Raw genomic sequence first — 24197 nt, forward strand, 5'->3', positions numbered from 1 at the left:
GAAGAAAATTTAGGCTAATGACAAGAAGGTGGAAACGTACAATTCTAGGGTCGATCAAATTCCGGGAGTACCCCCGTTATTAAAAAGGCTGGATTCCAAGAAATTTATCCAGAAGCCTTTTCCTCCCAGCACGACACCGAAGCCGATCCCAAAGAGGTTATGTATGCCCGATATCCCCAAATATAACGAAACCACAGATTCGAATGAGCATGTGACTTCCTATACATGCGCAATCAAGGGAAATAACTTGGAAGACGATGAAATCGAGTCGGTGTAACTGAAGAAGTTTGAGGAGACTTTGTGCAAAAGAGCAATGATATGGTATCACAACTTACCCCCAAATTCCATTGACTCATTTGCTATGCTTGCAGATGCTTTTGTAAAAGCCCATGCCGGGGACATCAAGGTCGAGACCAGAAAGTCAGACCTTTTCAAGGTTAAGCAAAGAGATAACGAGATGCTCAGAGAGTTCGTGTCAAGGTTCCAGATGGAACGGATGGACCTGCCTCCGGTTATAAATGATTGGGTCATTCAGGCATTCAATCAAGAGCTTAAGCCACGAAGTTCCTTGGCCTCTCAACAGCTAAAACAAAATTTGGTAGAGTACTCGGTGGTGACTTGGGCCGATGTCCACAACAGGTACCCGTCAAAAATCATGGTGTCCACAACAGGTACCAGTCAAAGATCATGGTCGATGACGACCAACTCGGAGCTCCTTCTGGGTTTGTTTACCTAGTCAGGGCCGGTGATAGGTCTAAGAGAGTCGTTGATCATATGCCAAGATCGGTCTGGGATCGGTACCAACCATACAGCACGGACCGAAGGGAAAATATGTCTGGGCATCTCCCCACAAGGAACGAGAAGAGAGACGATCGAGGGCCTAGTAACCGAGGTCTCATGAGCAAAACTGGTTTTGATAGACCGCTCGAGGTAGGGAAGCACCGAGATTATCGAAGTATAACTTCAACGTTGATGCTTCCAGTATCGTGTCAGCCATCAGGTGTATCAAAGAGACCAAGTGACCTCGACCATTGCAGTCCGACCCTAACCAAAGAGATCCTAACTTGATGTGTAAGTATCACGGCACTCATGGTCACATGACAGAGGATTGCCGATAGTTGAGAGAAGATATTGCCCGGTTATTCAACAATGGGCACCTCAGAGAATTTATGAGTGATCGAGCCAAAAACCACTGCAGGAACAGAGACGTCAACAAACAGGTAGAACAAGAGGAGCCTCAGTACATCATCAATATGATCATCGGAGGAGTCGATGTCCCCCAAGGACCAATGATAAAATGCACTAGAGTGTCTATCACAAGGGAAATATTCACCCGGGATTATGTCCCGGCGGGAACCATTTCGTTCAGCAACGAGGATGCTGAGGGCATCGTGCAAACTTACAATGATGTGCTGGTAATATCCGTACTTATCAATAAATCTCGAGTCAAATACGTGCCGATTGATCCAGGTAGCTTGGCCAACATCATTAGATCAAGTGTCATAGAGCAATTGGGGTTACAGGACCTAATCATTCCAGCATTCCGGATGTTGAACAGATTTAACATGGCAAACCACTAAAGGGGATATAACCCTGCCAGTAAACACCGCTGGGATGACCCAAGAGACAAAGTTCTACGTGATCGAAGGGGACATGAGGTATAACACTCTATTCGGAAGGGCATGGGTTCACAACATGAGGGCGGTATCCTCTACCTTGCATCAGGCGTTGAAATTCCCTACACCGGGAGGAGTCAAGATGGTTTACGGAGAGCAGTTGACCACAAAGGAGATGTTCGATGTCGACAAGGTAATCCCGGTGCCCGCGGTTTCAACATCAAGGAACGCAGAGTTGACCAAAAAGGAAGAAATTAAATCGCAATCACTGATGCGGGCCTCAGCCGAACCGGAGGAACGAGGAACAGATGAGGAGGATAATTATGATGTACCGAGATCATTCATAGCTCCTGACGACACTGACGCTACCAAATCAACGGTTGAAGAGTTGGAGCAAGTCATATTAATCGAACACCCACCAGACCGAAAGGTATACCTGCACACGAGGTTAATCCCCGAGCTCAAGAAAAAACTTATTGATTTTCTTAAAGCTAACGTATACCTGCGCACGAGGTTAACCACTCATAAGCTGAGTTTGGATCCAAAGTTCTATCCGGTCAAGCATAAGAGGAGGCCACAATCCGAGGTCAAACATGCATTCATCAAGGATGAGGTATCCAAACTTCTTAAAATAGGATCCATTCGGGAAGTTAAATACCCCGACTGGTTAGCTAACATAGTGGTAGTGCCTAACAAGGGGAATAAGCTAAGGATGTGTGTAGATTAGAAAGACATGAACAAAGCATGCCCTAAGGATTCTTTCCATTTGCTTGACATCGATCTAATGATTGACATGACGACCAGACACAAGATACTCAGTTTTCTCGATGCCTACTTCGGGTACAACCAAATTCGGATGGACCCAGACGACCAAGAAAAAACTTCTTTCATCAATAAATTCGGCACCTACTACTATAACGTAATGCCATTTGGATTAAAGAATGTCGGTGTCACCTACTAACGCCTAGTGAACTGGATGTTCGAAGAACAAATAGGGAATTCAATGAAAGTTTATATTGACGATATGTTGGTCAAGTCCCTGCAAGCAGAGGACCATTTGAAACATTTGCAGGACCTTCAACATACTGAAGAAATATAATATGAAGCTAAACTCGGAGAAGTGAACATTCGAGGTCGGATCAGGCAAATTCCTCGGGTTCATAGTATCCAATCGAGGGATCAAGATCAACCTTGACAAAATAAATGTCATAGAGGACATCACTATGGTGGATAACGTAAAGTCTGTTCAAAGACTAACTTGGCGTATAGCCTCCTTGGGCCTGTTCATCTCGAGGTCCTCGGACAAGAGCCATCGATTCGTCTCACTATTAAAGAAGAAGAATAACATTTCCTGGACCCCGGAATGCCATCAAGCTTTGGAATAACTCAAATAGTACCTCTCGAGTCCACCCCTGTTGCACACTCAGAAGGAAGATGAACAGTTGTACCTCTACTTGGCGGTTTACGAGGTGGCGGTAAGTGGTGTCTTTGTCCGGGAGGGAAATTTCCAATTTACTATATTAGTATAACTCTTGGTGAGGCCGAATCAAGGAATCCTCACCTGAAATAATTGGAGCTCGCTTTGCTAAGCGCTTCCAGGAAGCTAAAGTCGTACTTTCAATGTCATCCCATATGTGTCGTGACCTCTTATCCACCTAGGATTATCGGGTACAAGCCCGAGCTCTCGGGCCAGTTGGTCAAATGGGACGTAAAAATTAGCGGGTACGATATCAAATATCGACACCGAACCGCCATAAAATCTCAGATTTTGGCAGACTTCGTGGCCGATTTTACGCCGGCCTTGATACCCGAAGTCGAAGGGGAACTACTTCTAACCTCGGGGACTACTTTGGGGATCTGGACCTTCTTCACAGACGGTGCCTCCAACGCGAAGGGGTCCGGGCTCGGTATTGTATTAAAACCACCTACGAAAAATATAATTAGGCAGTCTATTAGAATTGTGAAATTCACTAACAATGAGGTCGAGTATGAGGCCATGATTATAGGTTTAGAATTGGCTAAAAGCCTTGGGGCCGAAGTGATCAAAGCCATGTGGGACTCCCTCCTCGTGGTAAATCAAGTTAAAGGAATGTTCAAAATAAAAGAAGAACAGATGTGAAGTTACTCGGACAAACTGCAGGTAATCCCTACACCAATTAAGGGAATGGACCCTGCAGCATGTACCCCAACATCAAAATAGTAAAGTCGATGCATTGGGTAACCTGGTGAGAGAAGAAGGCCACGCTGAAGTGAACTCAACGATTTTAACTTGGGATTGGAGAAACAAATACATAGACTACTTGAAGGTAGGAAAATTGCCTTCGGATACCAAAGAATCGAGAGCCTTGCACACCAAGGATGCCAGATTTAGCTTGGTCGAAGGGGCATTGTTCAGGAGGATCTTCGACGACCCACTATCCAGATGCTTGGGACCAGGAGAGACCGAATATGCCATGAGAGAGGTTCACGAAGACACTTGCAGGAACCTTTCGGGGGCAAAATCTTTGGTTCAAAAACTTATTAGGGCCGACGGACCAAAATGGAGAAGGATGTGAAGGACTTCGTACGGAAATGCGATGAGTGCCAAAGACATACCCCGATGATCCATCAACCTGGGAGAAATGCTCCACTCGCTCTTGTCCCCGTATCCATTTATGAAGTGGGGAATGGACATCGTCGGTTCCCTACCACGGGCACCCGGTAAAGCTCAATTCATACTATTCATGACCGATTATTTTTTCAAATGGGTTGAGGCTCAAGCATTCAAAAAGGTCCGGGAAAAAGAAGTCACTGACTTCATCTGAGACCACATAATATGTCGATTTGGGATACCGTCCGATATTGTTTGCCATAACAGAAAACAATTCATCGGCAGCAAGTTGAGTAAGTTTTTCGAAGATCACAAGATCAAGAAGATACTATCAACGCCTTATCACCCTAGTGGGAACGGGCAGGCAGAATCAACGAACAAGACTATACTTCAAACCCTAAAAAACAGTTTGACCGGTGCGAAAGGGAAATGGAAGGAGATCCTGCCCAAAGTCATGTGGGCATACCGTAATATTTAGAAATCGAACACTGGGGCCACCATATTTTCTTGGGTCTGCAGAGATAAAACCTTAATACAAGTCGAGGTGGGAGAATCGAACCTCAGGTTCCAGTATGTGATCAAAGAACCAATTGGCGAGGCCATGATCACGAGCCTGGAACTATTGGATGAAGGGCTGGAGGTTGTCCTGGTACGGTTGGCCGTCCAAAAGCAGTGTATAAAAAGGTATTACAACCAAAGAACCAGCCTCCGACTCTTTCAAATCGGGGACTGGGTGTTGAGGAGAGTAACACTACACACCAGGAAATCGAATGAAGAGAAACTGGCCCCGAATTAGGAAGGACCATATCGAGTTGTCGGGATAACCGACAGAGGCTCATATAAACTCGAAGCGAGAAACGGCGTATAACTACCAAGCAACTAGAGCGTGACATACTTAAAGTGATACTACAGGTAATCAGCCAAGGACTGATGTGGCTAATATGTCTGAAAGCACGTGTTACACTCTTTTTTCCTTGAACCGGTTTTGTCCTGAAGTTGGTTTTTCGGCAAGGGTTTTAACGAGGCAACAATAAAATGTGATACCTTAGATTTGAAGATCGGTTTTAAACCAAAATCGATAGTCATTTGCATAAGATCAACAGTATCGAGCCCTCATGAGTTCGACCTCGAATATTGGGGGCTATTACCCCCGGGTTAAGATCTTTACCAAGGGAAAAAAAGAAAATTTTATGTGTTTAAAGCTAAGACTTAGTGGTTAGGATTCATTTTAAGGGTCAAACAGTCATATGAACCGTGCCCACATAGTCCACTCTTGCCACGACACAAGTGTTATGTGCCTTTGATCATGTACATTGCATATTAAACAATGAAAGAAATTTCTACTTCCCTTACTGTGCATTTTCCTTCTTCGATCCTGGATCCTAAAGCCCACGGGCTACCCCTGCTCGGGGATTGTCAAGCCCACAAGCTACCCCTACTCGGGGATTGTCACACGATAAAAATTCAGACAACTCAGGCTACCGAATCTCGGAGGCACCAAACCCACTAGACTTTCCCTGAATATAAAATGCTACGCCCACTCTAAAAATGGATCGGAGACATCCGAAGTACGTAACCAGAAAGTAACGCCCTTACGAAAAATCGAAACCTACTAAAAGGTTACCTTCGGCAAAAATATCATCTAAAAACACTTAAGCATCTTAAAAACCTTCGGTCTCATCGAGGGTTCGAAGCCACGAGCAAACTAATGTTGCATCGAAGTCGGGCTCCGTTTGAACCTCCGAAAAATGGACGCTCCAGAACTATATCTGATTTTCTCCGAAGGCATAAAACAATATGCAAATAGAAATTACAAGTAGATGATGGAAAACTAAAGACACGATATTGCCAGATGGGGGGAAATTTTATAAAATCAAAAATATATTTATAGAGGCCTGATAGAACGGACTCAAAATAAACAAATAAGAATACATAAGGAAAAACTAGAAAAATTCTAAGGCATCTACACCCGGTATTCACCGAGGCCCGACTCATCGCTAGAACCGTCGAAGACCTCGGAGCCTTCGAGATCCTCAGGCTCGTAGAGATCCTCGGCCTCGAGCCTTCTAGCTTCTTCAATCTTGGCCGATAAGTCAAAACCTCGGGCATGGATCTCTTCGAGGGTCTCTCTCATAGCCGCGTTATGTACTCAGCTTTCGTCTTTAAGCGGGTCTCGACTACCTCTACATCGGCCTTATACTGGGCCACAATTTCCTCGACATCAATAGTGGTTGCATCCAATTTGGACCTCAGGGCAGCATATTCTTGTCCGAGAGCATCCCGTTCTGTGACGGCCGAGCTCAGTCGTGCCCGGAGATCATCATTTAGCCAAGACCACTTATCGGCTTTATCCTTCACCACTCAAAGTTGGTTCTAGACCTATGCCAGCTCCGCTTTCACATCTTCCTTCACCGAAACCAGCAGGTCTATCTTTCCCTTCCACACTTCGGTTGTGGCTTTGACCTCATGCATTTCGGCCCGAAGCTGGTCGATCAGGTCTATCTTCTCTTGGACCTGCGAAGTTATGTTGTTAGTAACCACGACTAGTTGCTCGTTTTTAGCATCAAAGATCTTTACCTTCTCAACAGGTCGGGGTGTTCCCGCTTCAGGGTCGAGGCCTCCTTCTAAGCTTTTTCCAGCTCGGCCTGGAGATTCGGGAGGTCTTTGAGGGCCTCGTCCTGCTTTTCACTAAGAGCACTGTACATGTCCTTCTTCTGGACCTGCTCTTTGAGCTCGAACTCAAGATGTATGATCTCTAAGCGGTACCAGAGAAAGCTTTCACGGTGAAGCACCAAATCCTGAAAAACAATGAAGTTAGTTGAGGACATCAAAAACCAAAGTGAGATTCAAAAAGGGGTGCAAATGGCCGATGTCTACCCAGTTCAATGCCTGTTGTGCCTCGTGTAAGAGGATCAACATTCCCACCCCGTTCATCTTTGACTGGTCCTCCTCGGTCACTAGGCATCGAAGGTAGCTGGTTATGCCCAGCGGAGCAGACACAACCCGGGTATCCTACGGGATTGTAAGACTCATCGTTCTCTTGTGTTCGGTGTCCACGCTCGGAGTAGGGAATTGCTTCAATATATTTGGGCTCGAACTCGGCCCGCTCGCTCCAGATAGCGCATCCTTCTTCGAGACCTCCAAGTAACCAAGCCAAGAAAAGTCCTCCAGTGCCGTCGAAGAACGTGTTAAAGGCATCATTTGGGCCTTGTGCCACCTCGCTTGACTTCTCCTTGCCTGCTTGGGCCTCTAGATCATGGACTCGGTATAAGAGGGTGTCTCTATGATGTCAATGACACCGGGTTCCTCCTTCGGGACAGGAGCGACTTCCTGGGGGCCGCAACTTCCGTCTCTCCTTCTGGTCTCCGGGTCAGAAGGGGATCGACCTCATGATCCTCTTTCTCGGTCGTCGCCTGCTCCCCCTCATTAAGATTCGACCCATGAGAAATAAAGAGGTCGTCGTCTTCGGGCTCGTCCCTGAGCCGGTAGAGATTGTCGGGGTCCGGTACCCTGGACTTGGTGTTCTTTTTGGGCTTCCGGACCTGAATAATCACTTTCTTCTTCTTCGCCTTGGCATACGGGGAACCCGGGGACTTTCTTTTATTCTTTTTCTTCTCCTCCTTTGTGGAATCCTCGAGCTGGCTCAAAATGTAGGGTTCAGTAAGCGAGGATGGATCCTTGTCCTCATCCAACGACCTAAGTTTGGTGGTCTTAGGAAAACCTGTAAGAAAAGAGAAAGGGTTAGTACTGCGTAAGTTAAGAGCGTGGTGGTAATTATTCGGGAAAGAACCTCACCATGAGAACGGGCCTCCCATTTGCCCTTTGAAATCTTGCGACATGTGCTCTCGGAGTACGACATCAGCTTGCAGATCCTCTCGATCCACTCCTTAAATCGGGTAATTGCATTAGGAACTTTGACAATAGCTGCAAGACTATAGACACATGCAATGAGAGAAAGAATAAAAATAAATGAATACTCAAGAAAGACAATACTTATGGGATATGTTCCACTCCTCAGGGAACGACAGAAACTTGGGAGGAATCAGGTCTTCAGTTTTTACCCGAACGAACCTCCCCTGCCAGCCTTGGTCTCGGTCCTCGTTGACGCTCTAGCAAGGAGCCTTGCTTGCTCGGCGAACAAGCTTCATCAGTCCTCCTTGAAAGATTCAGGGACTGTATAAGCGGAGTAGATGGTCGAGGGTCAACCGAGGGGCTTCGGTATTGTTCACGAAATTGTGTAAGAGGATTACGATGATCCAGAAGGACGGGTGAATTTGCCTAAGGCGCACCCCGTACCTTTTGCAGAAAGCAAGAAATATAGGGTCCATCGGGGTGAGCGTAAAGGAGTAAGTGTAAACACTACAATACCCCTTCACGTGAGTAGTAATATCATCATTGGGCCGGGGGAAGACCACGTCCTTACCCTCCCGTTTATAGTCCGCTCGGACTATGGGTAGGGTTTCTCCCTCGCCTCGGTCTTGTTGATTGGAGGCCTTCTCGACATTGAAGTCATTCCCAATAGAGCAGCCCCCGGGTATGAAGCTCTTCATGGGGGGGCTCCTAAGCCACTTCGGGAATGTCCACCTCAGCATCTGCAGCCAGGTGGGAGATGAAGGAGCAGCCTGCTGAGGCACAAACTTGGAGGTTTTTGCCATTGTAATCTGGGTAATATGAAGGTCTGAAGAAGAATATGAAGGTTTGAAGAAAAATATGAACATTTGAAAATGGTATGAAGGTATGGATTGAAGGTTCAAAGAAAATGTATGAGGATTGAAGATGAAGATATGAAGGCTTAAAGAACTATGTATGAAGATTTGGAGAAGTTAACAGCCGTTAGAGAGTTCGAGGAAAAAATCTAGAATCGAAAAGTGGAAAAAGTGAAAAAGGTCGAAGCTTTTATAGGGGGAAATAATCAATACGAGATGTTTCGCATTCGAAGGCAGCCAACCGATGACTGACACGTGTCCGAAGTCAGAACGACGCGATTTATGGGACATTTCGGTTTACCCGTCATCTCAGTTGTAACGTATGAAGGAAGGAACCGGGGTTCATCTGTCGTTTACCATCATTTCAGTAAACCTACTCTCCGAAAAATGAGGGGACTATTTGTATACGGGTAAAATCGGGGGTAACGTATACCCCGGCCCGATTTCCCGATGAAGAAAACAGAAGAAGAACATAGACGCACGAGATGGAAATCAAAGTTGGAAGCCCTTCATATCGAGATACATGGAAGGTGGACGACGTGCTCATCGTCAGGCATGATAGAGCGACGTGCCCCGGACCCAAAACGAGTTCTAAGTCCTCGGGAATCACAGTAAACAGTTACACACGGCAGATAGAGGGTTGTGATATTCAGACTTAACTGCATATCACAACGCAGATCTCACTCGATGTCGGTTATGGTTCAGTAATTAACGAGAAAGGAAAATATTTTTGGTGTTTAGACTTATACTAGGGATGAAACTCTCATACTATATAAAGGAGAAGTTTTTCTTTTGTAACAGACATTGGAACAGAGAAATAAAAGCTATTCAAGTTTTTTTTTTCTACTCTCTTACTACTGCTAAAGTACTTATTTAATTGTTCTGTTCTTCATTCATAACTGGACTCGAACCAAGGGTCTGATCGAGGGCAAGGTTACTGTTCAACCTAGGTTCGGGCTAGGCCATAACAGTACAACTGGTTTGATCATTTATTTTGCCTCTGCCTCGTTTATTTAATATTTTTGACTATTTGTGCTGAATTAAATCACCTATCCTTAAAATCGCGTACAAATTTAATTGTTATTCGATTTAAAGTATGGTTGTCCAACGGGATGGGCCGTCCCGTACCGTCCCAGGCCCCTTCCGTATACCGTCTAGTCCTGACCCACTTAATTCTAAATGGGATGGGGGCATGTTTAACGGTACACGGGATGGGACGAGATGCTCATTTCGTCCCGTTTATCCAGTCCCGCTTGTTTTTTTAATTGTTTTTTTTAAAATATAGACTTTGGGCAACGACCTCATTTGCAAATTTAGCCGTTCCCAACGGCCAAAAATGGACATATTTGCCCCCTCCCAAAACACCCCCTCCCCAACTTTTAATATAACTCCTAAGTTTATTAAATTATACTTTTGTCCTATTTTTTACTATAAATACCCCCATCCTTCTTTATTATTTCCCACAAAAATCAATCATTCTCTCTCAAATCTCTTACATTCTATGTATATTATTCTCTCAATTTTCTCACAATTAAGTGATCAACTAAGCTTCAAGTAGTTGGGCAAATTTTTGGAGTAACTTTCAAGCTTCAAATTAATTCGTCAAGTATTTGAAGCATTTTTTTGGGCAATTTCTTCAAGTTTTAACTTTTAAGTTTATTAAATAAGTCAAAAAACTAGCCGTTGCAAACTTTAAAAATTTAGTCATTGTCAAAAAGCTAGTCGTTGCCAAACTTAATGCTTAAATAAATTTTTTTAAAACGACCCACTTAAGGCACACGAAACCGTCATGTCCCGTCCCGTTCCATCCCATCCCGTTTGTTAGCGGGATGGGATGGGCCTACCATTTCGTCCCGTTTATCCCGTCCCATTTCGTTCTGTCCCACCACCGTCCTAGCTAAATGTCATCCCGTCCCGTCCCGTTGGATAGCTATATTTTAAAGGTAAACAGAAGGATTGATTGATTCCTCGAATTAGATGGATGGATTAGGATGACAACTCAAATCCTAGAATGGCCTTGGATAAAGAGAATATATTTGCATGTAGATTATGTAGCTATATGTGTGTGTCTGAGTTATTCTATATCAAATTACCAAGCCCTAAAGCAAAAAAAGGAGCAGACACAAAGTAGCATTCCTTAACTAGAATATTGTAGAACAAACTTTAGATCATTATTGATCACGCCCAACTCTAGTCCTAAAAAGTATAAGCGGTCGCTACAAATATAATCCGGTCTAAGAGTCCAGAGTCAAATCCCATAGAGAACTAAGGCTTAACTACAATTGTTCAATATCGTAAGGAAACACAAGTTCAAATAATTTTCTAGTTAAAAATATTTGATTTTTATTTCTACTAATTAACTAACAAATATTATAAAGCAGTAAAATTATCAACTAACAAGGATGAAATTAGAGAGATGCCTAAGGAGGTCTAGAGTTGTGATTTTCTCAATTATCGGAATCCTTCCTACTATATTTTTTTATAATTTTGCCTAAATATTCTCAAACGATCGTGAGTACTTCGGGTGTTATAATTATCTTCCGAGCAACTTCCACAATTTACTAGACATATTCTTTCGAACTACACTAGCTGGCACTAATTCACCGCTCACTAAGATCGCATCAAGGTTTCGTTATTCCAAATCCCACATTTAAACCCTCCGTATTGATTCCTCACATACGTTATGAGTGATATTGTTCAACAACTACCTAAATATGTACCCTTTTCTAAGCAATACATACTAAATAGGCACAGTCAATTGATGGTCATTCAATCAACAGCAATAAACACGTAGTTGAACAAGTAGAGAAATCCAACAGCTCAATTATATAAAAACGTAATAAGAATTCATCCTATAAAATGTTTCATCAAAATCCTAGATAACAAATTAGCTATTCATAATAGTATGCAAAACTACAATACTAGAATTCATAACTAATAATGGAAATAGGAAGAAGGAACTGAAAAACTCGTAGAAGAATTCTCTGCCTTGCTCCTAGCGTGTTTTTGCCTCCTTAGGTTGAATCCCCTCTCCAAAAACGTCTCCCTTTTGGTCGAATCTGCTCTAAAAACGTTCTCCTCTTCTCTTAGACATATTTAGGGAGTATTTATAGGCTAGTATTGAAGTCCTTGAGTTCAAATCCGGGTTGGAGACTTTTAACCCACGACTTTTAATTACCGGGCTATAGACCTCACGAAGCCAGGCTTATAGCGCGGTTAACCTGGCTATAGACCGTGAAGCCTGATCTGTAGCGCGGTCAAGCTGACTATAGATCTCACGAAGCCTGGTCTGTAGCGCAGTCAAAATAATCACTACAATTAAAATGTAACAGATCAGGCTAACAGATCTCAATTAAAGTGCTTTAAGAGGTAAAATGATCAAAATAATGTAAAATAAGAACAAAAGGGTATAGGCTCGTAATGTGGGTGTCAAATAAAAGTCTATATGCTCAAAAGGGTTTACTAGGGATAGATTTTATTTGTGGTAGACATTAAGTTCAAAAAGATCAAAGAAAGCATAAAATCATTTTTCAATTCAAGCACGCCTAGGATTTCGCTTCAACTAACATGCCTGGCAAGTTCTAGACTTAGTTACAATGACATGGACTACACAGGAAGATCTCATCACACACGGCACATGATTCACTAAGGACGGTTCCATTCCGATTCTCAAACAATTGCAAGTATTCATGGAGTCACAAAATATTAAGCATTAAGCACAAAGTGACACAAGTCGAGAAAATGAGATATAGGCATCAATACACATGTTATCTACTCAAGAAGGCATCATAAGCATTTTCAAACCATAGGGAATGTACTACACATGCTCGAGCTTAAATATGCTACTATCAAACTAGTCAAAGGCGCCTAACAACCCGGTTCAACTACATCCCGTAGAAAAGAACCGAGGCACAAAGAAAAACCACGAGGGATTATAACTACCTAAAAGGATAAAAAGACATATTTTTGGATTTTTCTATTTTTTTCTATTTTTTTTTATGTTTTTAGTTATACTTTAGACCCTCAAGAAAATTGTCTAGGATATCCATCGTCGGGAAAAGTCCAATATTTTTTTATTTTTCTTAAAAAAAAAGATTATTCACTTAAACTAACACAACTAAAATAGCATAGAAAGTCACCCAGACAATCTCCTCACCCCACACTTAAAATTGTGCATTATCCCCAATGCACATCATAACTAATAAGAGGGTAAAAGAAACTCCCTAGTAGGCCAAAGACCGAAGCATTAACAACTCATGGGGTATTCAGATTTCTCCCATGCTTGGTCCTTTGTGCGGGTACCTCACACTTAGTTCTAACCATCTAGTTTGACGTTGCATCCTTCCAATAGCTTTGCTTTCCATGCTCCTTAAAAATCAACAATCTACACTACAAAATAATACAGTTAATAAAAAAAATAATAAAATAAAATAAAATAAGCGGTAAAGCTGGGTTGCCTCCCAACAAGCACTTGATTTAACGTCGTGGCACGACGTGAATAACTTTCTACCTCCACTTCAAACTTATGAATTGGACCCCAAGTTTTGATTCTGCTCTATGATCATACTCTTGGGGCGATACAAATTGTTGCGAGCCAAAAATTAAATGATTCTTTATGCACTTTTTGCTTTCAACCGAGGAGTGTCACTTTGCCTAGACGACCTTGAAAATTTCAGAATATAGAGCTTATCTACCTCTTCCTTTTGACTCCTGCATTGGCTCATACAGATAAATTTTCATTTTACCATCTGAACATAATGTAGAGAAGTGTTTGGAATGAGGTCCAACGTGCTCAAATACATGACCTTCAAGATTTTTAACCTCCTCAACACCAATCACACTAGAGTCAACTAAATTTGTATCCTCAACGTCCCTGGTTGACTCTAGTATTACTTCTTCAACATCGGCATCCTCAAATTCTAGTTGGTTATATTGTTGGTGTTCTACTTTGAACTCCTCCATTAGAACCGCAATTTCGGTATCTAATTCATGCTCTTCTTAGCTACTATCCACAATATTGACTTGTTGAGCATTAAATGCTTCAACTAGTTGACTCACTTGTGCCTCCAGGTTGCGAATAGTAACATCTTGCCTTTATATGTGCAGTTGTTTCTTATTATTTTGTCCCACAAGGCACCTTAGCATATCCTTAATCTCTTTCAGGTCATCATCCATGGGTTCTTTGTTCTTATTAACTTCACAAGAAAAAGAAGAACCATCAAAGTAAGGGGTTGGGGGAAGATAAGAAATATAAGCACAATCATAAAAATGACCATCTTGACCGCCACACAGATCACACACATTCCTCACATAAGATTGAGTTGGTGCACATAACTCGCTCTCAGGAATATTTTGATAATTTTGCGATGGGTGATTTCCTCCATAATAAGGATAAAGAGGATCAAAAGTAGAATTACCAACATCAAAACTCTCATAATTCCAAGATGTCTAAAAAAAAAAGTTTAAACTTGAAACCTAACAATATGTACAGTGAATCAGCAAACTGTTAAGGAGAGAACTTAAAACTTTCAGCAATGGCCACAAAAAAGAGTCCCCGCAATCCAAAGCTGATTCGTGGCCTGGGAAAACTTTCCCGTTCCAAGATGTACCACAAAAAGGGTCTATGGGCAATCAAGAAGAAAAATGGCGGCTCTTTTCCCGTCCACAAAAAAAGCCGCCGCACCATCGGCCGTCAAACCACCCAAATTTTACCCAGCCGATGACGTGGCAAAACCCCTTGTCTACAAACACAAACCAAAACCTACGAAACTCAGAGCAAGTATTAAACCCGGTACTGTTTTAATTATCCTTGCCGGTTTAAGGGTAAGAGAGTTGTGTTTTTGAAGCAGCTTAAATCTGGGCTTTTACTTGTTAGTGGACCGTTTAAGCTTAATGGGGTTCCTTTGAGGCGTGTGAATCAAGCTTATGTAATTGGTACTTCAACTAAAGTGGATGTTTCTGGTGTGAATGTTGAGAAGATTGACGATAAGTATTTTGCTAAGCAAGCTGAGAAGAAACAGAAGAAGGGTGAAAGATAGTTCTTTGAAGATAAGAAAGAGGAGAAGAATATGCTTCCATAGGAAAAGAAGGATGACCAGAAAGCTGTGGATGAAGCATTGATCAAGGCCGTTGAATGTGTTCCTGAATTGAAGGCTTATTTGTCTGCTAGGTTCTCCCTCAAGTCGGGCATGAAACCCCACAAGCTTGTCTTTTAGGCTGTGAGGTGTTTAAAATACTCTTTAATGAAATTGATTTTGTTAGATTTATTTTGGTTTATGTTCTGTTTCTGACCTGCTTTTAGTCGTTGTATTGAGGATTTTGTTGGCTATAAACATCTTAAGTTGGCATATGAAAAAAAAATTAAAAAAAATAACAATATTTATAGCTATAGCTACACCGTTAGTTCCATGGCAACGGCGCCAAAATTTGATCACGCCCAACTCTAGTCCTAAAAAGGATAAGCGATCGCTGCAAATATAATTCGGTCTAAGAGCCCGAAGCCGAATCCCACAGAGAACTAAGGCTTAACTACAGTAGTTCAATATCGCAAAAAAACTCAAGTTCAAATAATTTCCTAGTTATAAAGATTTGATTTTTATTTCTACTAATTAACTAACAAATATTATAAAGCAGTAAAATTATCAACTAACAAGGATGAAATTGGAGACAAGCCTAAGGAGGTCTAGAGTTATGATTTCTCAAATTGTCGGAATCCTTCACGCTACGTTTTCTATAATTTCGCCTAAGTATTCTCTACCAATCGTGAGTACTTCGGGTGTCGTAATTCTCTTCTGAGCAACTACCATAATTTACTAGACATATTCTTCCGAACACACTAGCTGGCACTAATTCACCGCTCACTAAGATCGCACCAAGGTTTCGTTATTTCTAATCTCACCTTTAAACCCTCCATATTGATTCCTTACATACGTTAGGAGTGTACCTAAATATGTACCCTTTTCCAAGTAATACATACTAAATAGGAACAGTCAATTGATGACCATTCAATCAACAACAATAACTACGTAGTTGAACAAGTAGAGAAATTCAACGGCTCAATTATATAAAAACGTAATAATAATCCATCCTACAAAAGGTTTCATCAAAACCCTAGATAAAAAATTAGCTATTCATAATAGTATGCAAAACTATAATACTAAAATTCATAACCAATAATGAAAATAGGAAGAAGTAAGTGAACAACTCATAGAAGAACTCTCCGCCTTGCTACTAGCGTGTTCTTGCCTCTCCAAAAACATCTCCCTTTTGGTCGAATCTTCTCTAAAAAATGTCATCCTCTTGTCTTAGACATGTTTAGGGAGTATTTATGTAACGATCCGACCGATCATTTTGCTTTCTAAACCCCGTTCCCCTAAAAAATACTTCCCATACATGCTTTTACTGTTTTATGACATGCAGGGATGTTTAGTTCGGGATTTGGAAGGATTCAAGTTGAAATCGGAACACTTGGTTCCTTAACGTTGGTTTAAAAGGTCAAGTTTGACTTCGGTCAATATTTTGAGTAAACGACCTCAAAATAGGGATTTGGTGGTTCCAATAGGATCGTATGATGATTTCGGACATGGGTGTATGCTCGGTTCAGGTTTTGGATGACCCGGGAGTGTTTCGGCGCTTAGTATCAAAAGTTGGTTCTTGAAGCTCTTTAAAATTTGGTTGAACGGGTTTTGATAATATCGAGGTCCAAATGGAATTCCAAGATCGTGAATAGTTCTGTAATGTCATTTAAGACTTGCACACAAAATTTGGTGTCATTCCGAGTTGATTTGATAGAAATCGGACGAGCGAAAGTCTTTTTAGAAATTTTGAGTTCATGAGTTAATTCATGCGTTTTGGCATCCGATTCATGACTTTTGATGTTATTTCAGTGTTCTGATTATGTGAGCAAGTTTGTACGATGTTGTTAGACAAGTGTGGATGTTTAGTGTGGAGCCCCGAGGGTTCGAGTGAGTTTCGGACGTGCGGAAGGGATGAAAAATACACCAGATTTCTGGTGTTTCTTGGCACCAGTTGCAGGTCTCGAAAATGCGAGAAATAGTTCGCAAATGCGGACTTCGCATTTGTGAGAAGAGCTTCGCAATTGCGAAGAAGCTCAGCCTGGGGATTTTTCGCATTTGCGACACCTGAGCCACATTTGCGAACTCAACAGTGATCGCATTTGTGACCCATCCATCGCATTTGCAATCTTGACAGCTGGAGCTAGGCTTCGCATTTCGAGAGTTTTGTCGCATTTGCGAACCTGGTGTCACAAATGCGACATCATAGGCTTGTGCCCAGCTCATGTAATGCGGGACTTAGGCCATTTATTTCATTTCACTTCATCTCTTGGGCGATTTTGGAGCTTTTGGAAGGGAGTTTTCACCTAGCACTTTGAGGTAAGTAATTTCTATACAACATGAGTTAAATACATAGATTATGGGTAGATACATGTAAAAATTGGTAGAAATTATGGGTTTAGATGAAAAACCTAGGGTTTAATAAAAATGAGATTTTACCACGGAAATGATTATGAAACATAGTAAAAATTATATATTTATGTTTCTAAGGTTATGGGTAACAACTTTCTTCAAATATTTCCGGAATCCGGGCGTGTAGGCCCGAGAGTGAATTTTAGGAATTCTTACAATTTGGGGTTGGGTAATCACTTTAATAGTGGAGATATGAACTTTTGAGCATAGATTGATCGATTTATATAATGTTTGGCTAGTTTCGAGTCGTTTGGCATCAAATTTGGAGGCTTGAGCGCATTCTTGAATTGGGAAGTAAGCTTTGAGACGAGGTAAGTCTCTTTCCTAACCTTGTAAGAGGGAATTTAACCCCATAGGTGAACTTAATAAATATGTACTTCTATTTGTGGGGGACTACGTACGCACGATGTGACGAGAGTCCGTGCGTAGTTGCTATTCATGCTTATGTCCGAGTAGATTTAGGCTTACACCATACTTTGTTGATACCGTTGCTTGTTTATGCTTACTAGTTGTTGGATTAAAGTGGAAGTTGAATTCCTTATTTTAAGAAAAGAATTGAGAAATACCATGATGAGTTGAGAAATTATATGTTCAACAGCTTCGCAAATATATCCTGCGAGCGGGGTAAACTTCCACTACTCTCATGGGAGCGGGCCATTCGCCTCGGCAGGATTTATTGATATATTATATGATTCGGGCCGTTCGACCCTCGACAGTACAGAGTATATTATTATCTATATTTGAATCGGGTCGTACGTTCTCGGCATAACTCGTGCGTAGTAATACCGAAATCCATTCTTATATTTAATAATATTTCATGGACTTGATAGGTGAAAGGAATAGAAGAGAGATATGGTTTGATTTTTACTTGAAAGAAGAATTTACTTACTATCTTCTTGTTTTGAGCGCTATTATTATTGTATATTACCTGCTTTATACATTATTATATTTTTGGCCCTTAGTAAGTATTGAAGTCGACCTCTCGTCACTACTTCTTCGAGGTTAGGCTAGATACTTGGTACACGTTGTTTATGTACTCACGCTACACTTCTGCACTTGATGTACAGGATCTTAGGCAGGTGCATCTGGTTACTAGTCCGGCGCACACGTTTGACTTCTAGCTCGAGACTATACGGTGAGCTGCCCTTTCGAGCCGTTCAGCAGCAGCCAGAGTCTCTCTTTAGGATTTATATTTCTGTTTATTTCCTTGAGACAATAGACTAGTATTCTTTTGTATATTCTGCTAGTAACCCACATACTTGTGACACCAGGTCTTGGCACACACTAGTAGACTTATGATTTTGGATTTATTATTATGACTTCGATTTGCACTCAATTGCTTTTGTTTAATTACTTTACAGCAATAAATTTCTAAATCTTTTATAAATGAGGAAAATTATTACTTTGCAAACATATTAAAAGTGGAAACCACTAGATTTATCAGTGTTGGCTTGCCTAACAACGGTGTTGGGCGCCCTCACGGCCTATGATGAAATTGGGGTCGTGATAATTTATAGGCTAGGGTTGAAGTTCTTGAGTCCAAATCTAGGTGGGAGACTTTTAGCCCACGACTTTTAATTACCGGGCTATAGACCTAGCGAAGCCAAGCTTATAGCGCGGTCAACCTGAAGTGATAGGCTTGTATCTCAAGAAAATGAGCCAGACTATAGAAAATGATACCTAGTTCTTAAGAGTACAACACTTTTTGGGATACATAAACAATAGAAAATGAATTAAGAGGGTGACTTTGAGGCTTGTGAATGGAACAATATGAATACCTTGAAGTCTTCAGCAAGCTCTAGAATACCACCTAACGATCAGCTCGATCCGAATTACCTGGATCTGCACAAAAAATATGCAAAAATATAGTATGAGTACACCACAGCTGGTACCCGATAATTATCAAGACTAACCTCGGTGGAGTTTTGACAAGGTTCAAGTCATGACACTCACTAGTAAAATAATATATGCAAGATATCAAAAGAAAATTGACAATAAAGTGCATAACGGAACAGATCCCAACAACCTCGTAAAGCGTGTAACAGTATATCAATGTAGAATAATCCATCTTTGCCAATGAAATATCAAATAAGAGTAGGGCATGTGATAGCATGTCAAATCAACCAACAACTCGTAAAACACAAAGTGGTACATTTAAGAGACAAATATGTGATTAAAACAACAACCCCATTCCAACTCATGAATAACATCAACGGAACACCTTGAAATAACACAGAACACCATCAACAAAGTCACCTTATGTTGCAGCGTGCGCATCACAATGAAATATCTCCCCTTATGTCGTCGCACACGCATAAGCCACCCTTATTTCACCGCATACACATCATAATGCAATGCCTCCCTTATGTCGCCGCATGCACATCATAATGCAATGCCTCCCTTATGTCGCTGCATATGCATCTTGCCCCCCTTATACTACACACAACATCAATTAAACCACACATCATGTCCACGTGTGCCACTAACATAAGAGTGTAGGGAGGGTTCAACAATAAAGCATGTTTCATATAGCAAACAACTCCAATTCAAGGCATATTAATAGTTTACGATCTAATCCAGTCATAAATCATACATACACTTGTGTCCACACTCGTCACCTCGTGTACACGTCGTTTAACATAGTACAAATGTGCATATATCTTAATTAGGCCAAGTCAATACTCTAAAATACTTTTCCCTTACAATTCACATTCGTCCGGTCCAAATCTAGCAAAAATGACTCAATAATATCAAACAATATAAAAAAAATCAATTTCAATTAATAAAGTTGAAATCTTTACCCAATTCCCAAAAAGTCAACCCCAGGCCAGCCATATCAAAACCCGAGTCAAGGAGTAGATCTCGAGTACCCATATCCCTGCGAGCATTTGAGCATACACTACTTGGTGCATGTCTCTTTGTCGGCGGGGTTGGTGCAAGTTGTGTTTGTTGGATCTATTTAATCGGCAAAACTTATTTAATACCTTTACCTTAGTTGTGCACCTTTGTTATTGATATCCGCTATTCTATGAAAGTCTTTTTGGATATTTCTATGTATTATACATGTTATTGAACTGCATAAGTTATGCAAAGTGAGTAATTTTTTGACTTAAAAGCCTCGCCACTACTTTACCAAGACTAGTCAAGATACTTACTAAGTACAAGTGGTCGGTTGTACTCATACTACACTTCTGTACCTTGCGTGCAAATCTTGGAACTGAGCTGTTGTGGATGACGAAGTCTAGCATTAAAGATGTACCTGCATTCCAGATATAGGCTACCACTTCTCCTTGGTAGTTTAGGATTTGTATTTTGTTTATGTATATTCAAATAGATATTGTATTTATTCTTTGTACCAGCTTTGTAAATTTAAATTTTTGTGGCTCATGACTTGTACTATCAATTCGTGGGGTAATTGTGTAAATTTTACCTTATTATTTATTGATAGTGATGATCTTACATTTTAATTTTAGTGATCATTGTTTGACTTACCTAGCATGTAAGAGTTAAGTGCTATCATGACTAAGTGAGATTTCGGACAGTAACTTGAATGGCTGGAGAAAAATAGAACATAGCTACAAAGACGTAATTACTATCTTCATTGGTTCTGAACATCTCTAGGTTGGTTCTGAACATCTCTAGGTTGGTTCTGAACATCTCTAGGTCTAAGTCTATTATTTGTGAGTCAATATTATTGAGTCAAAAGTGGAATTTTTATTATACGGTGGAGGAAAAGGATAAGGTGAGACTCAAGAATGAGTGCGGTCACTTAGTAAAAAGGAGGAATCACTTTTAGCGAGGAGCGCTTCCCTTAGTAACCACACTCATTCTTGAAGTCTCATCTGATCTCAAATTCGCTCTTGGTATGAAAATATTTTTGATAAAGATTGTTTTACTTTCAAAATGAGATTTTACTGTATGAATTCGAATTAGTCGAACATCAAAATAAATACCAAAGATCTGGGTGAAAAAACAAACAAATAATGATTTGTGAAGATATGGCACGTCGGATTCTATGGCAAGACAGACTACAACAACAACAACCCAGTATGATCTCACTAGTGGGGTATGAGGAGGATAATATATACGCAGACCTTACCCATACCTTGGGGTAGAGAGACTGTTTCCGATAGACCCTCGGCTCCCTCCCTTCAAGAACTCTCCACCTTGCTCTTGGGTGACTCGAACTCACACGGACTCTGCCTGAGATTTGGATGCTGAAACTGATTTTTTTCTGCCATTGAAACAGGGGGAACTGTATGGTGCTTTCGTTTAAGTTGCGATGGGTTCTAAGTGTATGACAATAGTTGCGGACTGTAAATAAACTTGTAAACTTAGCAATGTTCTGTTCTTTCCCCTGCTGTAATAAGAGAATCTAAAGGTCCCTACATAAAATTAGGTCGCCAAACTGATAGGACAACGCTTTGAATTAAACACTAAATAAGCATGTGAGAACCTGCCTAACTTTATCGTACCATTAATAATAGAATTAACTACAGGCAAGTGAAAAAGAATAACTATAAAAGACAAGGAACACAAAACTGAAAATACAAAAGTAATTTACTTCCTCCGTCTCATATCATGTGTCGTATTTTTCTTTTACGCGTCTCTTAAAAAATATTAATTAGTGGATTGGACTATTCTACCCTTATTAAGAATATAAAAGATAAATAATTTGAGATAATTATTTTTAGTAACCATAACACGAGACTACGGAGTATATATTTTGCATAAGAAATCAATGTGACATTCTAAAATTGGGTTTTCATTCTTGAAATTTGTTGTTTCTGCTCCCAATAATCACTTGAAAGAGCTCGTTGAATGTTCCCGCGGATGCGTCTTATTAAACTATACTTTATGGGGGAGAAATAACCAAGGACGGCATGTTCACACGATTCAAGCTTTCTACTGCTCTTTCATAAATTTTCTAACAGTAAATTTTACTTTTTACGAACACATATTATCTTTTAAATGAGATCTAATAATACTAAAATAACTTTATGGTATACAAATTTAAGGACTATATTTTATTGGGAGATGGATATGAAGAAAATTATCTTATGGTAATTAAATTATTTTAATATTTTATTTAGTTTAATAACACCGGATTTAGGCAAACTCCAATGTGCTATTCCGCTTCTAAAGGAACTACGTTATTTTCTACTCTCTACGTTCCACTTTAATTGATTTTTAGTCTTTTTCTGTGGTCCCTAATATTTTAGTTTTTCATATATAAAGTAGGAATTAACTTTTTTCTCTCAGAGTTATCCTCGGAGTAAAGAGCATAGGAGCAGGGTGGATCCGCCCTTTAGGGCGGGGGTGGTATGACACCCAATAGGTTGGTAAAATTATCATATATTTATGTAGAAATTTTCTTAAACTAGATTAAATATTTGATCCTTTCACCCCTAGTCGCAAACTAGACAAAGATGTCATGACTAGTAGACCTTTTCGAAAGTTTTTCTCGTGTGTAAAATTCAAATTCGAATTTATCTTGAACCTTGTCTCACTTTCCCTTTTGTTGTGCTTTTTATTTTCTTTATCCCAATCATTTTTCTTTTTGGCTACCCCCTAGCTTTCTATTTGTCGTTTATTAATTTTAATATTTTTTTCATCTAATCTATTATTTTACCTGTGATCTTTACCGAGAGCACTCAAAAAATAGCCTCCAAAATTTACTATAAAAAAAACATTTCTCTTAATCTCAAATCTTTTAATTTTGTTCTTTCAAAATAAAAATTTGTGTCTTGATAGGAATTTTGGATTGAGATCTATTTTAATTTTTATAATTTATTTTTTATTTTAACATTTAGATTCCCCTATTCTATTCCCTAAGTTGAGTAATTCTCTTGAGCCACCCATCATATTTATACATTGCTTTGGGCTAAGCTAAATAAGACTATTTCAATGATGGCCCTCCATGGATTCACCTATATAAGCCGCGGCTAAAGTTGCAAAAATAAGAGCTTGAATACCACTTGTAAATAATTCAATTATTCTATGATTGTTAAGTACAATTTAAATCTCTTTACAATTAAAATATGATAAATATTTTGCAAGCATTGCCTAGAAAAATATGAGATTTATGATTTAAATATTTGGTATCTTAAAATTTATCTAATTCTGCATTTACTTATAGGGTATAATTTATCTACTGAAGATTTTATTTTTCTTATTCTGATTGGCGGAATTCCTTTATTGAAGATGTTATTTTATGAGCGCAAATTTATTTTTAGCATAAAAAAAAGATGTAGTTCCCTAGTGAAAATATTATTTTTACTTATAATGTTAATAATAAAGGTGTGACTCCTTCTTTAAAATGTCAATTAATGTCTGAGATATAATTTTCATACACCAACATACCTAGTAAAATCCTACAAGTAGGGTTTGAGAAAGAGATGTAATTTTCATATTTGCAAATAAAAATACCTATTAAATTGCCCGAATAAACTTTAAAAAAAAGGCAAAATACATAAGTTACCCCCGAAACTATGGGCCAAATATCTGTTAGACACTTTTTGCGGATAAAAATTACTTTACACACTCAACCTTTTCAGATTGTGCCTAAGACACACCTCTTTGTCTATATGGCAGGTGCGTGTTTTACAAACAAAATAAGGCGTCTGGACTGTAAAAACTGTATATCTGATGCTTTATTTGAAGGGTCCAGATTTAATAAAACTTATCCGACGGTTAAATAGATTTTATTTTTGTCCTTTTCCAATATCTTCCTTTTTTTTAATTTTTCTAAAGTAATTTGGTTCAAATTGGAGATAATACAGATTTTCACTATCCATTT

The 24197-nt window shown here is 40.0% G+C and overlaps 1 long non-coding RNA gene and 1 pseudogene across 7 annotated transcripts in view; one reads left to right on the forward strand and one right to left on the reverse strand.

Moving 5' to 3' along the window:
- The window catches only part of LOC104116478 (uncharacterized), a 57137-nt gene extending 35345 nt beyond the window's left edge, over positions 1–21792 (reverse strand). For 3 of the 7 annotated variants that reach the window (XR_011413115.1, XR_011413116.1, XR_011413111.1), the window contains exons 1-2: positions 21504–21790; positions 19177–19240 (exon numbers count right to left, since the gene is read on the reverse strand). This is a non-coding gene — a long non-coding RNA (uncharacterized lncRNA). Of the gene's footprint in view, positions 1–19176; positions 19241–21503 lie in introns of all 7 variants that reach the window. The other 4 variants (XR_011413114.1, XR_011413113.1, XR_011413112.1 and 1 more) reach the window with 3 other exon arrangements.
- LOC104116555 (large ribosomal subunit protein eL6-like) lies at positions 14434–15288 on the forward strand (annotated as a pseudogene).
- Positions 21793–24197: the final 2405 nt, after the last annotated feature.

Source organism: Nicotiana tomentosiformis, chromosome 12, assembly GCF_000390325.3.
Source record: "Nicotiana tomentosiformis chromosome 12, ASM39032v3, whole genome shotgun sequence".
Classification (NCBI taxonomy): domain Eukaryota; kingdom Viridiplantae; phylum Streptophyta; class Magnoliopsida; order Solanales; family Solanaceae; genus Nicotiana; species Nicotiana tomentosiformis.